The following is a 13,341-nucleotide window of genomic DNA, read 5'->3' as shown; positions in this document are numbered from 1 at the left end:
CATACACTTACTATATCACATACATTATTATATTATATTATATATTATTACATTATATTATTATATTATTATATCACATACATCGCTGCCATCTAGTGACCAAAATATAAATTGCGCCTGGGCTGGAATAATACATTATGGCCTTTCTCTTGCATTTCAAACATGATGGTACAAAAAAATGCATGTTTTTTTCTTTGCATTATCTTTTGTGGGCGGCAGAGTAGCCTAGTAGTTAGAGCGTTGGACGAGTAACCGAATATATATTTTACTTGCCTAGTAAAATAAATATATATTTTTTAACCAGATCTAACGTGTTATATTCTCCTACGTTAATTTAACATTTCCAAAAAACTTCAAAGTGTTTCCTTCCAAATGGTATCAAGAATATGCATATCCTTTCTTCAGGTCCTGAACTACAGGCAGTTAGATTTGGGGATGTCATTTTAGGAGAAAATTGAAATGAAGGGGCAGATCCTTAATTAAGAAGTTATTTTGCCAGTTTAGTGATACAAACCGTATCGAAACAATTAAGCCTATGGGCTAGGCTACAGCAGCTAGTGGGGATCCATAATAAATACAAATACAAATAAATACTTGAGTGATGATTGGAAAATTGGAAAAATTGGAAAAATAAGGTATGTGCTGTTTCTTGCCTTAATGCACAAGCTGGGCATCATTCACAAGTGATAGGCTGTCACCCATCAGACTATTCTTAGTTTAATGTTGTCTTAACATATACTAAATAATATATGTGTGATATTAGTTTTTATTTAGAATGGACCATTATCATGCACCTGTCTTGAAACAGGGAGATACATCTATGCACTTAAATAGCGAATGGAGGACGCTTTTCCCATGGTTAATTTTCATGCCAGCCAGGTAGACCATACTCTTGTTATAAAATGTAGCAATGTGCTTAATTTGAGGAAAGTTGATAAATAAATATAGTAGATCTAGCCTGTAGAAAGCTGATGGGATCCTCCTCTTTTTAATAGAGGCCATCAAAACTCTGTTTTCTTACACAATCGCATGATCTCATGGGCACTAATGAAGTGTTTGATTATATTTTCAATTAAATTTGCTTTGATGTCAGAGTGATTAGATGGACAATGGGGTGCTAAGTACCAGGCATTTAGCAAGTTTGGTAGGCTGCTAATGACCATCAGTAGCATCAGAGCTTGGAGAAGCCTAATTACTGTGACTAAACATTGGACAGGAGCTGTCGATGCAGTCATCATGTTTGTTTGCGTACTGGTAGCAGCAGAGAATGTGTGGACATTACTCTTACTTTAGTCTGGCATAAACTATTTCCTATTTGGTGAGCTGACCACGTATGTATTGTTATGGCCTGTCATGCTCATAGACTATATCTTAGACTTTATCATACTCATAGACCATATCATACTCATAGACTATATCATAGACTATATCATACTCATAGACTATATCATATGCATAGACCATATCATACTCATAAACTATATCATACTCAGACTATATCATAGATTATATCATACTAATAGAGTACATCATACTCATAGACTATATCATAGACTATATCATACTCATAGACTATATCATAGACTATATCATACTTGTAGACTATATCATACTCATAAACTATATCATAGACTAGATCATGCTCGTAGGCTATATCATACACATAGACTATATAATATTCATAGACTATATCATACTCATAAACTATATCATAGACTATATCATACGCAAAGGCTATATCATACACATAGACTATATCATACGCATAGACTATATCATACTAATAGACTACATCATACTCATAGACTATATCATAGACTATATCATACTCATAGACTATATCATAGATTATATCATACTCATAAACTATATCATAGACTATATAATACTGATAGACTATATCATAGACTATATCATACTCATAGATTATATCATAGACTATATCATACTCATAGACTATATCATACTCATAAACTATATCATAGACTATATAATACTCATATATTATATCATACTCATGGACTATATCATAGACTATATAATACTGATAGACTATTCATAGACTATATCATACTCATAGACTATATCATACTCATAGACTATATCATACTCATAGACTATATCATAGAATATATCATACTCATAGACCATATCATAGACTATATCATACTCATAGACTATATCATACTCATAGACTATTTCATACTAGAACCCAGACTATATCTATATCTATAGACAGAACCACTATATCATACTCATAGACTATATCATAGACTATATCATACTCATAGACTATATCATAGACTATATAATACTGATAGACCATATCATAGACTATATCATACTCATAGATTATATCATAGACTATATCATACTCATAGACTATATCATACTTATAAACTATATCATAGACTATATAATACTCATATATTATATCATACTCATGGACTATATCATAGACTATATAATACTGATAGACTATTCATAGACTATATCATACTCATAGACTATATCATACTCATAGACTATATCATAGAATATATCATACTCATAAACCATATCATAGACTATATCATACTCATAGACTATATCATACTCATAGACTATTTCATACTAGTAGACTATATCATAGACTATATCATACTCATAGACTATGTCATAGACTATATCATACTCATTGACTATATCATATACTATATCATACTCATAGACTATTTCATACTAGTAGACTATATCATAGACTATATCAGACTATATCATACTCATAGACTATATCATAGACTATATCATACTCATAGACTATATCATAGACTATATCATACTATATCATAGACTATATCATAGACTATATCATACTCATCATAGACTATATCATACTCATAGACTATATCATAGACTATATCATACTCATAGACTATATCATAGACTATATCATACTCATAGACTATATCATAGACTATATCATACTCATTGACTATATCATAGACTATATCATACTCATTGACTATTTCATACTAGTAGACTATATCATAGACTATATCATACTCATAGACTATATCATAGACTATATCATACTCATTGACTATATCATAGACTATATCATACTCATTGACTATATCATAGACTATATCATACTCATAGGCTATTTCATACTAGTAGACTATATCATAGACTATATCATACTCATAGACTATATCATAGACTATATCATACTCATAGACTATATCATAGACTATATCATACTCATAGACTATATCATAGACTATATCATAGACTATATCATACTCATAGACTATATCATACTCATAGACTATATCATACTTGTAGACTATATCATACTCATAGACTATATCATACTATATCATAGACTATATCATACTCATAGACTATATCATAGAATATATCATACTCATAGACCATATCATAGACTATATCATACTCATAGACTATATCATAGACTATATCATACTCATAGACTATATCATACTCATAGACTATATCATAGAATATATCATACTCATAGACCATATCATAGACTATATCATACTCATAGACTATATCATAGACTATATCATACTCATAGACTATATCATACTCATAGACTATTTCATACTAGTAGACTATATCATAGACTATATAATACTGATAGACCATATCATAGACTATATCATACTCATAGACTATATCATACTTGTAGACTATATCATACTCATAAATTATATCATATACTATATCATACTCATAAACTATATCATATACTAGATCATACTCATAAACTATATCATATACTATATCATACTCATAAACTATATCATATACTATATCATACTCATAAACTATATCATATACTAGATCATACTCATAAACTATATCATATACTAGATCATGCTCGTAGGCTATATCATATATATAATCCAAGAAAAATCGAGATGCAAAAATATCTCATAGACTATATCATAGACTATATCATACTCATAGACTATTTCATAGACTATATCATAGACTATCAAATACAATCTCCGAATAAGGAAGTTCCCCTCCCTAAATAATGCAAAAGTTACATGTTAACTTCATTCATGAAGAGAGAGAATACAGAGACAGTCATATAATAAAGCAGGCAGCGGACCATTTTGTGGTGCTGAAATGTAAAGCTGCAGCCACAGTGCAATCAAATAGGAGGTGAACAGTGCTTGGTGCTGAAAATATAGCTAACTTGTTATGCAAGTGTTGCACAGCAACAGATTGAGAAAACCTATACCAGTCGAGTAATTCATTTCAACAATAATCTTCATTTTAATTTGACTTTACAAATAACAAGAGGGCTTTATTGGAGTCTATTTTTCAGAGCCTAGGCCTATATAAAATAACTTAACTGGCTGAGGTAGGCTATGAGGCTTAACAGCATCTTTTACAATAAAAAATATTTGTCCTAATATAAGTGTGATACTTCCATATAGGCCACTAAGTGACTTACTCAATGGGAAAGTTGCATTTCCCCCCAGACACGATCTTGTGGATGTCGCGTGAGATGGATGTGATTTTGAATGCACAGGCTGTCCTCAATTGACTTATGTAAAAAGCCAGTTGCTGTCGTCAATCTATACTGCATTCATTGAGGAAAATGTGGACTCGCAGGTGTAAGTCGATCCAAACATTGTTAGTACATTAAATGCAAGATTCTTTATTGTGCTGTATTTCTCTGAGCGTGCCACCCAAAACGCACACAAGGACTCGGCAGACCTGAGTACATCCCTGAGATGACTCCATGTCTGGAATTCAATCAGCTCACTTTGAATTATGTCTTCATCCAGTGAGGGTATCGTTTTCTTAGCATGGGAGGAGACTTCTCCACCTGGGCAGACTGTGAAAGGTTTACATACAAACACAATGGTATCCTTGTGCGTGCTGTCGTCTTCAAATCCGGTGGAGAAGTTGTCTGGTCCCTCTGTCTGTTGTTTTTCAGTGTGCTGAAGTGCAGTAGCCTTCCAGATGGCATGTCCAAATCGGGACAACTCAAGCTTCCTAGTGAAGGCCTTTTTCCACCATGTCCACGACTGTTTTCCCTCTTCCTTGTAACTGCAGATTAAACCCATTTAAGTGACAGAAGCTGTGTGTGTAGCTTGCAGTTAACGCCTCTGTCTGGGGCAGGAAGTCCATTTTTAAAGTTCCATGCTGAGATTCATAATGACGTCTGAGATTAAATTATTTGCAAACAGCAACATTTTTTATTGCAAATAAGACACACTGGCTTGGCATTGGCAAACGATGGTAAGATGAACATATCTCTCTGTACATTCATGATTGATTCGGTAGCCTAGTGGTTAGTGCGGTGGACTAGTAACTGAAAGGTTACAAGTTCAAATCCCAAGGTTTAAAAATTCTGTCTTTCTTTCTTTTTGTCATTGAAAATAAGAATTTGTTCTTAATTGACTTACCTAGTTAAATAACAATTCTGAACAAATGTTGAAAACAATAGTATAGGCTTCATATACCTGTTTTTCCCCATCAATCAATGCACAGAGAAATAGAAAAAAAAAGTAATTGAATGTAGATGTTGATTTTATGAGTGTATTCAGATCGAATTTATTATGTTATTGCCACTGAGTTTATTATGTACTAATCTGATGTGTTAAAATGTTCAATTTTAGTGTAGGCCAATTAATTGTGCTAATATTATACACTAATTATGTTCTGGCCCGCCGACTATTAGCTTAGATTCTTTTGGCCTAAGGCTAAACCTAGTTGACGAACCCTGTCATAGACTATATCATACTCATAGACTATATCATACTCATAGACTATATCATAGAATATAGCATACTCATAGACTATATCATAGACCTCATCATACTCATAGACTATATCATAGACCTCATCATACTCATAGACTATATCATACTCATAGACTATATCATACTCATAGACTATATCATACTCAGACTATATCATACTGATAGACTACATCATACTCATAGACTATATCATACTCAGACTATATCATACTGATAGACTACATCATACTCATAGACTGTATCCCACAGGGAATATGTTTTTGTGAGACAGACAGACATACTATCACGTTTCAGGAATGACCCAGATGCAGACAGTGTCAAAGAAACAAAAGTTTAATTCTAAAACAGAGTCGGGCAATGACAGGTCAAAGGGAGGCAGGGGTCAATAACCCAGAGAGGGTGTAAAGGGTCCAGAACGGCAGGCAGTCTCAGGGTCAGGTCTGGCAGGGGTCAATAACCCAGAGAGGGTGTAAAGGGTCCAGAACGGCAGGCTCAGGGGCAGGTCTGGCAGGGGTCAATAACCCAGAGAGGGTGTAAAGGGTCCAGAACGGCAGGCAGTCTCAGGGTCAGGTCTGGCAGGGGTCAATAACCCAGAGAGGGTGTAAAGGGTCCAGAACGGCAGGCAGTCTCAGGGTCAGGTCTGGCAGGGGTCAATAACCCAGAGAGGGTGTAAAGGGTCCAGAACGGCAGGCTCAGGGGCAGGTCTGGCAGGGGTCAATAACCCAGAGAGGGTGTAAAGGGTCCAGAACGGCAGGCAGTCTCAGGGTCAGGTCTGGCAGGGGTCAATAACCCAGAGAGGGTGTAAAGGGTCCAGAACGGCAGGCTCAGGGTCAGGTCTGGCAGTGGTCAATAACCCAGAGAGGGTGTAAAGGGTCCAGAACGGCAGGCAGTCTCAGGGTCAGGGCAGGCAGGGGTCAATAACCCAGAGAGGGTGTAAAGGGTCCAGAACGGCAGGCAGGCTCAGGGTCAGGGCAGGCAGGGGTCAATAACCCAGAGAGGGTGTAAAGGGTCCAGAACGGCAGGCAGTCTCAGGGTCAGGGAAGGCAGGGGTCAATAACCCAGAGAGGGTGTAAAGGGTCCAGAACGGCAGGCAGTCTCAGGGTCAGGGCAGGCAGGGGTCAATAACCCAGAGAGGGTGTAAAGGGTCCAGAACGGCAGGCAGTCTCAGGGTCAGGTCTGGCAGGGGTCAATAACCCAGAGAGGGTGTAAAGGGTCCAGAACGGCAGGCAGTCTCAGGGTCAGGTCTGGCAGGGGTCAATAACCCAGAGAGGGTGTAAAGGGTCCAGAACGGCAGGCTCAGGGGCAGGTCTGGCAGGGGTCAATAACCCAGAGAGGGTGTAAAGGGTCCAGAACGGCAGGCAGTCTCAGGGTCAGGTCTGGCAGGGGTCAATAACCCAGAGAGGGTGTAAAGGGTTCAGAACAGCAGGCAGTCTCAGGGTCAGGGCAGGCAGGGGTGGGTGGGTCAGGGTATAGAATGGCAGGCAGACTCAGGGTCAGGGCAGGCAGGGGTCAATAATCCAGTGAGGTGGGTCAGGGTATAGAACGGCAGGCTCAGGGTCAGGGCAGGCAGAACGGTCAAAACCGGGAAGGACTAGAAAACAGGAGCAAGAAACCGGCAGGATCAGGGGAACAAATGCTGGTAGGTTTCACAAACAAAACATACTGGCAACAGACAAACAGAGAACACTGGTGTAAATACACAGGGGATAATGGGGAAGATGGGCGGCACCTGGACGGGGGTGGAGACAAGCACAAAGACAGGTGAAACAGATCAGGGTGTGACACAGACAGCATCTTTCTGTTATTGTAGCTTTCTGTTAATGGCTGTCTTCATCAGCCACTTCTGTTCTGTTCTGATGAATGTGTTCTTCACAGATGAGATATTCTGGAATATTAATCATGACATATTATCATTAATCATGACGCGTTGTCATTCTCCTGATGTTGCTTATTATGGAGAAGACTGACACAGAATACAGACTCGGCTGAATCTGCTAAATCTGACATGTCTTGTCACTGCTTGTCTGCAAACAAATGACAACAATCAGCACACAACACCTGTAACCTGTTCTGCAGAAGCCGGGCCACTTGGATGAAGCCAGGTGTGTGTTCAGTTAGAAATGTGTTATGTAGAACAGATATGACTGTCTGTCATGTTGAATAAGGGATCCTGTGAGGCTATTTCCACTGTTCCTTTCACCTTACTGGTTAACCCTACTGAATACACCATGCCAGGTGTTTGGTAGTTTGTCACCAGGATGGGTGTTGTCAGTGCAGAGCTCAGAGTAGGAATGCTGACCTAGGATCAGTTTAGCCTTTTAGATAATAATGAATAAGATTACATAGGCGGGCACTCCTACTCTGAGAAGCTGTGTGGGCCAAGGTGTGTGTTTGTCACCCGGCTGGGTGTTGGCGGTTCAGAACTGAGCTGACACAGAGACCTTGTATCAGTCTGGGATGTGGTCCACGGTCAGTGACAGGAGTGCGTGCATCAGCCCCTTCACACCAGAGTGAGCAACAGAATCTCTAAGGCTGAAGGGGAGTGGAAGTGACTGGTAACGTTACAGAAGATGACAATCACTATACCCACGCTCAAGGACGAAAACTCTGCCCCCTTTCTCCTCTGTCTCTATGGACCTCATACTCCTCCAGGGTGATGATGTGTTAGTGCTAATGTAATATATCATATATATAATAATAGTAGAATTAAGCAATAAGGCCCTAGGGGGCATGGTATCTGGCCAATATACCACTGCTATGCACTGTTTCACTGCATGACGCAACGCGGAGTGCCTGGATACAGCCCTTAGCCGTGGTATATTGGCCATATACCACAAACCCCTGAGGTCCATTATTGCTATCATAAACTGGTTACCAATGTAATAGGAAGAGTAGGAAGAATAAAAATAAATGTTTTGTCATACTCGTGGTATACGGTCTGGTATACCACGGCTGTCAGCCAATCAGCATTCAACGCTCGAACATGCCGGTTTCTAATAACATATATGACATTAAAGTAGATACACCAGTAGTTATGTAGCCTATACTCCTAAACTCCGTGGTACAACACGGCCAGGCATCAGTATACTGAACTGCACATATCCACCAAAGCTCTTCACTGGACTGGATGACAATATCATCTTTATTAACATATTTCAAACACTTGTAGTACCACTCATCTAAAGACATGTGGTCTTGCACAATATACTTATGCTACTGTATATGTCTTGTTACCAACTACAAAATATGATTCCCCCAAACATAGCTTGTGTAAATAGTGTAAACTCAGTGTGGTAGCTAACACGTGTGTTTCTATGTATCTGCAGGTGTTCAACACCTACTGTAACGAGGACTATGACAGGAGGAATGAGGAGGTGGACCCGGTGGCCTCGTCAGCAGAGTACGAGCTGGAGAAGAGGGTGGAGAAACTGGAGCTGTTCCCTGTAGAGCTGGAGAAAGGTACATAGACCTGGGGCCGATCCCAAATAACCATATCCTCTGTCTAAGCACTATCTCTTCACTCCCTACCCCCTACACACTTCATGTACAGTGCTTTCAGAAAGTATTCACACCCCTTGACTTTATTCACAGTTTGTTCAGTTACAGCCTGAATTTAAAATGGATGAAAATGTAGATTTTTTTGTCACTGGCCAACACACAACACCCCGTCATGTCAAAGTGGAATTGTTTTAGGCATTTTTACCAAGTAATACAAAATGAAAAGCTAAAATGTCTTCAGTCAATAAGTATTCAAGCCCTTTGTTATGGTAAGAAGCTTAAATAAGTTCAGGAGTAGAAATGTGCTTGACAAGTCACATAATAAGTTGCATGGACTTACTCTGTGTGCAATAATAGTGTTTAACATGATGTTTTAATGGCTACCTCATCTCTGTACCCCACACATATAGTTATCTGTAATGTCCCTCAATCGAGCAGGGAATTTCAAGCACAGATTCAACTACAAAGACCAGGGAGGTTTTCCGATGCCTAGTAACGAAGGACACCGATTGGTCGATGGGCCAAAATAAAAAAGCAGACAGCGGCTGTGATAGGAGAAAACTGACGATGGATCAACAACATTGTAGTTACTCCAAAATACCAACCTAAATGACAGAGTGAAAAGAAAGAAGCCTGTACATAATTTTTCTTCTCCAAAACATGCATCCTGTTTGCAATAAGGCACTGAAGTAAAACTGCAAAAGATTTGGCAAAGAAATTAACTTCATGGCCTGAATACAAAGCGTTATGTTTGGAGCAAATCCAACTCTTCACTAATTACCTCTCTTCATATTTTCAAGCATGGTGGTGGCTGCATCATCTTATATGGGTATGCTTGTCATCAGCAAGGACTAGGGAGTTTTTAAGGTTAAAAATGAATGGAATAGAGCTAAGCACAGGCAAAATCCTAGAAGAACATCTGGTTCAGTCTGCTTTCCACCAGACACTGAGAGACAAATTCACTTTTCAGCAAAAAATACAAGGCCAAATCTACACTGGAGTTGCTTACCAAGATGACATTCCTAAGTGACCTAGTTACAGTTTTGACTTAAATCAGCTTGAAAATGTATGTCAAGGCTTGAAAATGACAGTCTAGCAATGATCAACAACCAATTTGAAGAATTTTGTACAATCCAGGTGTGCAAAGCTCTTAGCAACTTACCCACAACTGTTACCACTTCCAGAGGTGATTCTAACATGTACTGATTCAGGGTTTTGAATACTTATCAAATAAAGATCTATATTTTTTTCATATTTTATTGCACTTTAAAATACAATTAAATTCAATCACATTGTATTTGTCACATGCGCCGAATACAACAGGTGTAGTATACCCTACTGTGAAATGCTTACTTATACAAGCCCTTAACCAACAATGCCGTTTTAAGAAAAAAAAAAAAAAAAAGAGTTAAGAAAAATATTTAATAAATGAACTAAAGTACAAAATTAAAGAGCATCAATAAAATAACAATAATGAGGCTATATACAGGTACCGAGTTAAGGGCTGGGGGTACAGGTTAGAACTTTTTGAGGATCCTGGAACTCAAGCTAAATCTTTTCAGTCTCCTGAGGGGGAATAGGCATTGTTGTGCCCTCTTCACGACTGTCTTGGTGTGTTTGAACCATGATAGTTTGTTGGTGATGTGGACACCAAGGAACTTGAAGCTCTCAACTTGCTCCACTACAGCCCCGTCGATGAGAATGGGGGCGTGCTCAGCCCTTCTTTTCCTGTAGTCCATGATCATCTCATTTGTCTTGATCACATTGAGATAAAGGTTGTTGTCCTGGCACCACACTTCCAGGTCTCTGACCTCCTCCCTATAGGCTGTGTCATTGTTGTCGGTGATCAGGCCTACCATCGTTGTGTCGTCGGCAAACTTAATGATGGAGTTGGAGTCATGCTTGGCCGCGCAGTCATGAAGTAACAGGGAGTACAGGAGGGGACTAAGCATGCACCCCTGAGGGGCCCCCATGTTGAGGACTAGCATGGCAGATGTGTGGTTGAAAATGTCAGTGAAAACACTTGCCAGTTGGTCACCGCATGCTCGGAGTACATGTCCTGGTAATCCATCTGTCCCTGCAGCCTTGTGAAGGTTGACCTGTTTAAAGGTCTTACCCACATCGACTACGGTGAGTGTGATCACACAGTCACCGGGAACAGCTTGTGCTCTCATGCACGCTTCAGTGTTGCTTGCCTCGAAGTGCGCATGGAAGTCATTTAGCTCGTCTGGTAGGCTTGTGTCACTGGGCAGCTCGGGGCTGGGCTTCCCTTTGTAGTCCGTAATAGTTTGCAAGCCCTGCCACATCTGACGAGCGTCGAAGCCGGTCAAGTAAGTAGGATTCAATCTTAGTCCTGTAGTTACGATTCGCCTGTTTAATGATTCGTCTGAGGGCATAGTGGGATTTCTTATAAGCATCCGGGTTAGAGTCCTGCTCCTTGAAAGCGGCAGCTCTACCCTTTAGCTCAGTGCGGATCTTGCCTGTAATCCATGTCTTCTGTTTGGGGTATGTACGCACGGTCACTGTGGGGACAACGTCATTGATGCAGTTATTGATGAAGCTGGGGACGGATATGGTATACTCTCAATGCCATCGGATGAGTCCCGGAACATAGTCCAGTCTATGCTAGCAATACTGTCCTGTAGCTTAGCATCTGTGTCATCTGACCACTTCCGCATTGAGCGAGTCACTGGTGCTTCCTGATTTAGTTTTTGCTTGTAAGCAGGAATCAGGAGGATAGAATTATGGTCAGATTTGCCAAATGGAGGGCGAGGGAGAGCTTTGTACACGTCTCTGTGTCTGGATTAAAGGTGGTCTAGAGTTTGTATTCCTCTTTTTGCACATGTAACATGCTGGTAGATGAATAGATATCTATCTATCCATCCATCCCTCGCTTCCTACCCACAGTCAGAGGGCTGACATTAAGGATGGTTTTGACTGAAACACACACACAGGGCACGCCCCCCCCCCTCTCTATGACACAAACACATACACACTTGCCATTGTATAACCCCTGTCTCCTCTCTGCCCAGATGACGATGGCCTTGGTATCAGTATCATAGGAATGGGAGTGGGTGCTGACGCCGGTCTGGAGAAACTTGGCATCTTCGTCAAGACTGTCATCGAGGGCGGGGCAGCTGAGAGAGATGACAGGTAAGAGCTCTCTGCTTCCTGAGAAGGTGCCAATTCAATCCCTGTACACACACACACACACACACACACACACACACACACACACACACACACACACACACACACACACACACACACACACACACACACACACACACACACACACACACACACACACACACACACACACACTAGTCCTCATGGCCCAGAGAGATTTAGCAGCAGGGGTCTGGGATTACACTGAGGAGGGAGGCACGGACGGAAATTTAAGCAACAGCTCTGGGATGTTATCACACTCTGCAGCTGCAGGAAACAGTGTGTGCATGTGTGTGCGTGGGTACGTGCGTGGGTTAGTGTGCACGCATAATATAATATAACATAATATACTCCACGGGCATATCAAAGTTCCAGGGATCTCTGCTAGTGCTAAAGTTATGGCCCGTTTTATAAAGAGAAATTGGGATAGTAGACAATGTAACCAATCACAGCGCTCCTCTTACTTGTAACATTGCACATCCTGCAAGTCACCAGCAGAGGGCGACCATTTTGAATCCATTTTCACATTCAATCTGTTGGTAAGGCTTAAAAATTGGATCATAACTCTAAATGTAGCAGAGATCCAAATCTGGAAATTTCATATGCACATAAACTATATTATGTTAAACAATGTATTTAAAAAAAATAAAAAAATATTCATGTTTATATTTATTTTTAAACTAATATTAAACAAAATTATCAAAATAGTACTCATATTACAGAGCAAGCGGTAAAGCGTCATATGACACCAATGTTTGCTTTGTAGCACCTACAGATGAAACACTATGGAGTCTTAAAGGAGGACTGGGTAAGGCCAAAATGTCCTAAATATGCCAACTTTGACCAATTATTTCTCAACTATGCTTTTAGATACACATGTCAA

General features: G+C 39.7%; 1 pseudogene; it reads left to right on the top strand.

Moving 5' to 3' along the window:
• Nucleotides 1–13,341, top strand: part of LOC124043247 — a 115,791-nt pseudogene that overhangs the window by 46,858 nt on the left and 55,592 nt on the right.

The sequence above is a fragment of the Oncorhynchus gorbuscha genome, linkage group LG09, assembly GCF_021184085.1.
Source record: "Oncorhynchus gorbuscha isolate QuinsamMale2020 ecotype Even-year linkage group LG09, OgorEven_v1.0, whole genome shotgun sequence".
NCBI classification, from domain to species: Eukaryota; Metazoa; Chordata; class Actinopteri; order Salmoniformes; family Salmonidae; genus Oncorhynchus; species Oncorhynchus gorbuscha.
This window is presented reverse-complemented; position numbering and strand designations above follow the sequence as displayed.